The sequence below is a fragment of the Dreissena polymorpha genome, chromosome 8 (genome assembly GCF_020536995.1).
Source record: "Dreissena polymorpha isolate Duluth1 chromosome 8, UMN_Dpol_1.0, whole genome shotgun sequence".
Classification (NCBI taxonomy): Eukaryota; Metazoa; Mollusca; class Bivalvia; order Myida; family Dreissenidae; genus Dreissena; species Dreissena polymorpha.
In genome coordinates this window covers 92,848,460-92,854,459 of record NC_068362.1, presented here as the reverse complement: position 1 = coordinate 92,854,459, position 6,000 = coordinate 92,848,460, and the positions used below count along the sequence as shown (strand labels likewise).

The window sequence follows — 6,000 nt, the reverse complement described above, 5'->3', positions numbered from 1 at the left end:
ATTCACGCAATTTAGTTTGTTTTGGGTACACTAAGCGTCATAATTATTGTAAATAACATTTAATAAAGTTAAAGACCCAAATAACTTATATTGTGTGACTTTTGATAACGTTGAATTTCTTTAAAGGTAATATTGTATTACTTCCAAAACTTAGAAACATGTATTTCATTCAGATTATGTATTATTACGTGTGTCACATCTTTTCGCGACATCAAAAACTACAAAAGTGGATCAGATTTGTGAAAATAATTTATTTAAATTATCCTTAGGCGCTTGGTTAGATAATTAAAAAGAAGAATCTTACTTATTTTACATTTGCTTTCATCTCCTGTCTACTGTTTACTGAATTGATAACAAAGGAGTGTTTGTTTGATTGTCTCGTAGTCGTATCTGATAATCTGTCACAGTAAAATGATTACCTGAATAAACCCCCTTTGGATGAAACCCCCTTCCCTAAAAACAGCATATCGGAACAAACCCCCTTTCATATTTTGCATACACGGAATAAACCCCCTTCCATAGCGGAAGAAACCCCCTTCCCTAACAACGCCATAGCGGAACAAACCCCCTTCAAGTTTTTAGACAGGCGGAATAAACCCCCTTCCGAAGTGGTATCCAAAATCCATTATAAAAGTGTTATGCACATCTAACAGCATATGCTACGTTTTAAACTTTATGAGTGTGTATTGCAACCGTTGTTTGTTTGTTTTTTCTATCACTTCATATATGCTTATATTTGTTAATGCAGCATCAACACATCAAAACAATATCCCGGAAAGAGAAAATAATGCATTGGAATAAAAAACGTACTTTCGTTCGGACAATTGACAAAATGACTCGATGTACGACGTGAATCTTAATTTAGTTTAAGTGCAGATTCATTCATACGACACACAGACACAATTTTGTTATATGGATTTTTTCGGGACATTACTGGACAGTTTATTGACATGTTAATTCTTTTTTTTTCAGCTTCAACAGTGAACAAAAGCGCAAAATATCACTTTAAATTAATGTGCGAAAATCGGATGAAAGAATTGAACCGGCCTTTTGTTCACAAGTTGTTAATGATACACATTAAATACTCGAGCTGTGAATCTCAATTCAACAGTGAAAAACGCGCATAATATCACTTCAAAAGAAGGTGCGAAAAACTGATTAAAGGAGTGTACCGGTCGTTAGTTCATAAGTTGTTAATTCGTCTGTTTAATAAAATGAAGGTGTGAAAGTTTATTTGCAAACTGCTTTGTGCTGATTAAAAAAGTGTACAGGCAGTTTGTTAACAACTTGATAATGCTTAAATGGTTGTGTGAATTTTACTTGCATTTGTTAAACTGAGATTATAGGAGTTTTATATGTGTTATATTGTACTATATTGATAAAAATATGTTACAATAACCCCACATAGGCAAGAATATTTTTACGTTGAAGACGAATTTAATAAAATGCAGCAACGACAAATTAGCGCCCCGCGCCGATCGTGACGACGATATTACATGTACGTACATATTTACCTACAATTACCGAAGCATTCGTCTTTTTATTAAGATCGGAGTAACTGTTCCTGTGTCGTAAGAATTGCTAGCGTATTACAAAATATTTTACAAAAATGTGCATATTCTTTCTTTATGGAAGGGGGTTTGTTCTGCTATGGAAGGGGGTTAATTCTGCTATGGAAGGGGGTTAATTCCGTATATGCAAAACTAGCGAGGGGGTTTATTCCGGATATGCAAAATATGAAAGGGGGTTTATTCCGCTATGCCGTTTTTTGGGAAGGGGGTTTCTTCCGAAGGGGGTTTCTTCCGTACACCCAGTAAAATGTTTTCTTAAAAACTGCTTTAAACGAGACATATTTTAATATCACAGGTTGGTAGATCACAATGTAAAATTGATATATAAGTAGCTTGATACAAGGTTTCATTGAGTCAATTTGTGAATTATGTCATTTCTCATAAATGTGGCTCATGTTCACCAGCAGCAATATAGACTAGTTGCAATAATTCAACTCTAAGCTTTATAGCCCAATGGGCTGCTTCGAGTTGCAATGCGCTCTCTCTTGTCCATGTGTGCAAAATGTTATCAAAAATGCAAGGGTCAAGGAACACTGAAACTGCAAGAACTTATTAAAGTTTACCTTTCTAAACCACAAACTTATCCAAATGGTACCATTAAAGAAAGAAATAATTGACTTTATTGACTTAGGTTTTGTTTTGTACGCTGTATCCGCCATATTGGAAAATTGACCAAATATTGGTTAGGTCGCAGTTCACCAATATTTTGCACGCCGGGTTATGTGCTCCAGCCTATAAAGTCGATAACGATGTGGTATTCGATACATAATACACTGTTTCAAATTTAAACATTAACATGTCAGTGAGAAAAGTGTGTTGAAAAATTGTCGTGTTTTTATAGGGTGCATGCAAAGGATAACATCCGTAGGTTGCCATTCAGGTAAATTTGTAGGTTGCCATTCAGGTAAATTTAACATTTTTATGAAGTTTATTCATTATTTTCCTCAATTTGTCTCGAACGACGTCTGTTTAGTGAAGCGCACGGATTCGCTGTGCTGAACTGCACCCATGTTTATGAAGGGGTGCATACGGACTGCCAGAGCCGCCATAGCAAAAATTATCAAAGGCTCCGGGAGTCCGTTTATATGGACTACCATATAGACCAGTTGATTTCAGAACATGCTTACTGAAGGATGGCGAAAGCAAAGGTTAATGTAACCTGCAATATTCTTCCTTCTTTATACAGTTTATATTACATGTAAACGGTACTGTCCCCAATTGAGCAAAAATGCTAAAATTCCCAATTGGCGTCCGAAAATAAAATAAAAAACAGAGGAAAGTTGAGGCTATTTCGTTCACAAATCAAACTTTTGGCCAGGAAGCAAATCTTACCAATATGTTGTGTATAACCTCACACTGGATTAGTTAAGATTTTACATGTACATGTACCATTCATCATTTTCAATCAATCAAGCGGTTTCAGTTTCCTGTTATTAATGGTCCATCCATTTCAGTTCTTATTTTTTAACGTAATCGTCCTTTTTACTGGAATGGTTCATAATAGTAAATCTTCTGGGCCTTATCTCAATGCTTTGGTGCGTCAACCTGGGTTCCCGCAATAAACGCCATTGGTCTCTGTCTTGGGCCCCCCATGTTAGGATTTGAGGAACCTCATCTTATCTAGGGAGTGTAGCCAACATTCATGTTGTTCTTGCGTGGCCCCTCTTGGTTGTCCCATCCACTCCTCTGTTAATAACAATGTTAGAAATCCTTTTCTTATCCTTCCAGAGTAAATCACCAAGCCACTGGTGTTGTTGTACATAAACCTTTTTCATTTTTGTCCGGTTGAGGGCCTTCCTGTCTTCCTTGCTCATCTTGTCCAAGTATCTTTCTAAGTGTTGCAATCTTGAACACAAGCAGTTGCCTTTCTTCAGCTTTTCTAGAAGTCCATGTTTTAAATCAGTACACGGCAATCATGATTAGTATAAGCAGAGGGGGTAACCATGTGATAGTCAAGATGGCGACGTTCATGCCGAGGCAGGTATTTTTCGCTGTTTTATACCATTTACTACTTGTTATCCCCACGCTTTTTGAAAAAAAGGTGGGGATATTGTGGTTATCTCCGCCGTCAGTCCGTCCGTCCGTCCGTCCGTCCTGGCCACTATCTCCTCCTACACTAAAAGCACTAGAACCTTGAAACTTACACACATGGTAGCTATGAGCATATGTGCGACCCTGCACTATTTGGAATTTTGATCTGACCCCTGGGTCAAAAGTTATAGCGGTTGGGGTGGGGCCGCGTCAGAAATTATCACTCATTTTTTTAGGTTATTTTACATTTACTTCTTTATTTCTACACCGATTCACTTCAAATTGATACTGGACCTCTCTTATGACAATACGGTCAATCTCAACCATGCATGGCCCCATTCCCAACCCTGGGGCGCCCCGCCCACATAGGCCACACCCACCAAAAATTTCCATTTACTATAATTTTTTCATTTCTACACGGATTCACTTCAAATTGATACTGAACTTTTGTTATGACATTAGGGTCAATCTCAACTATGCATGGCCCCAATCCCAACCCTGGGGCGCCCGCCCACATAGGCCACACCCACCAAAAAATTCCATTTACTATAATTTTTTCATTTCTACACGGATTCACTTCAAATTGATACTGAACTTCTCTTATGACATTAGGGTCAATCTCAACTATGCATGGCCCCATAACCAACCCTGGGGCCCCGCCCACATAGACCACACCCAAAATTGCCTTTACTATAATTTCTTCATTTCTACACCGATTCACTTCAAATTGATATTGAACTTCTTTTATGACAATACACTGTCAATCTCAACTATGCATGGCCCCATTGCCAACCCTGGGGCGCCCCGCCCACATAGACCACACCCACCCAAAATTGCCTTTTACTATAATTTCTTCATTTCTACACCGATTCACTTCAAATTGATACTGAACCTCTCTTATGACAATACGGTCAATCTCAACTATGCATGGCCCCATTACCAACCCTGGGGCCCCGCCCACATAGACCACACCCGCCCAAAATTGCCTTTTACTATAATTTCTTCATTTCTACACCGATTCACTTCAAATTAATACTGAACTTCTCTTATGACAATACGGTCAATCTCAACTATGCATGGCACAATTACCAACCCTGGGGCGCCCTGCCCACATATGTCACACCCACCCAAAATTGCCTTTTACTATAACTTCTTCATTTCTACACCAATTCACTTCTAATTGATGATGAACTTCTCTTATGACAATACGGTCAATCTCAGCTATGCATGGCCCCATTACCAACCCTGGGGCACACCTAGGTCAAACATTCGGCGTGGGGATACGCGTCGGCCTCTGCCGCGCCATTTCTAGTATTTATTGTTTAAATGCTGCTCACTTTCCAGCCATACCAGCAAGAAAGTTACTAGCGTTTATTTCATGTTGATATTCGCTCTTTATCTCAACTTTACTCGCTGCGAAATTTCTTAGCGTATGACCTAATTAAAGCTCCACTAAAAATATTTGCGGGTAGTAAAGTCGAGATATAAAGCGAATTTTATAACGAAATAAACACTATTCACAGGTTTACTGTTATGGCTGGAAAGTGAGCGTTATTTAAAAATACACAAGTAATAAAGGGTATAAAACGGCGAAAAATAAATGTCTGTGCATGGACATCGCCATCTTGACTATCACGTGCTTACCCCCCCTGATTAGGGAATTGTAAAGTCTTATCAAAAGTAAAAACTTTGCAAACAAACAAAATCAAAAGTGGTCATCAGTGCTTCACGAACAATCTACAGTCGATTGCAATAACTCAAGCTGGCGATTTCTTGAAAACTGGCAATTACTCGAGCATTAAAGGAAGTCCCTAGCATTTTCCCTTAATTTCTATATAAAAATACCCGCAATAACTCAAACATGCGATTTTTGATAACTCAAGGACGTGTGCCGGTCCCTGAAAGGCATTTCACACCTAATAAACAAGCAATTTTTCGAGGACACTTTCTCGTCTGGTCGGTGCTAAAAATATTTTAGTTGTGAAAACAGCGCAATCAAGCAGACAAAAGACGCTCAATTAGGTGTGAAGTAAGTTGCAGTTTGAGAAACACTGCACATTGTCATCCTCTGAGATGCATATCAAAGCTACACAGTTTTAATGATAATTAAATAATTACCAGCAACCGATAATTATGATAAAATGTATGGCATAAAACAGAGCGTATCAGATAATTTTTCATGTGCATGTACATACCTTGTGTTCTATTTTAAATATGCTTAACCTTAAGTGATTTTTACTAAGTCTTTTCTTTCTCTAGCACTGTCTTACATGTAAATAAAGCGTTTGCGGTCAGAGTTAAGCATCATCAACCGAGACAATGAAAACAAATAATACATGTACCATGGATTACTCAAAACCTGCGATTACTCAAGCATCGAGGTCAGTCCCGTGCTTCC

At 38.1% G+C, this 6,000-nt stretch overlaps 1 protein-coding gene across 1 annotated transcript in view; it reads left to right on the top strand.

Annotated features, from left to right (window-relative positions):
* Positions 1–6,000, top strand: part of LOC127842759 (KAT8 regulatory NSL complex subunit 3-like) — a 33,077-nt gene continuing 27,077 nt past the window's right edge. Inside the window, exon 1 of the mRNA XM_052372467.1 lies at positions 1–126. The gene's annotated coding sequence lies outside the window, so the exon portion shown is untranslated. The remainder of the gene's footprint in view (positions 127–6,000) is intronic.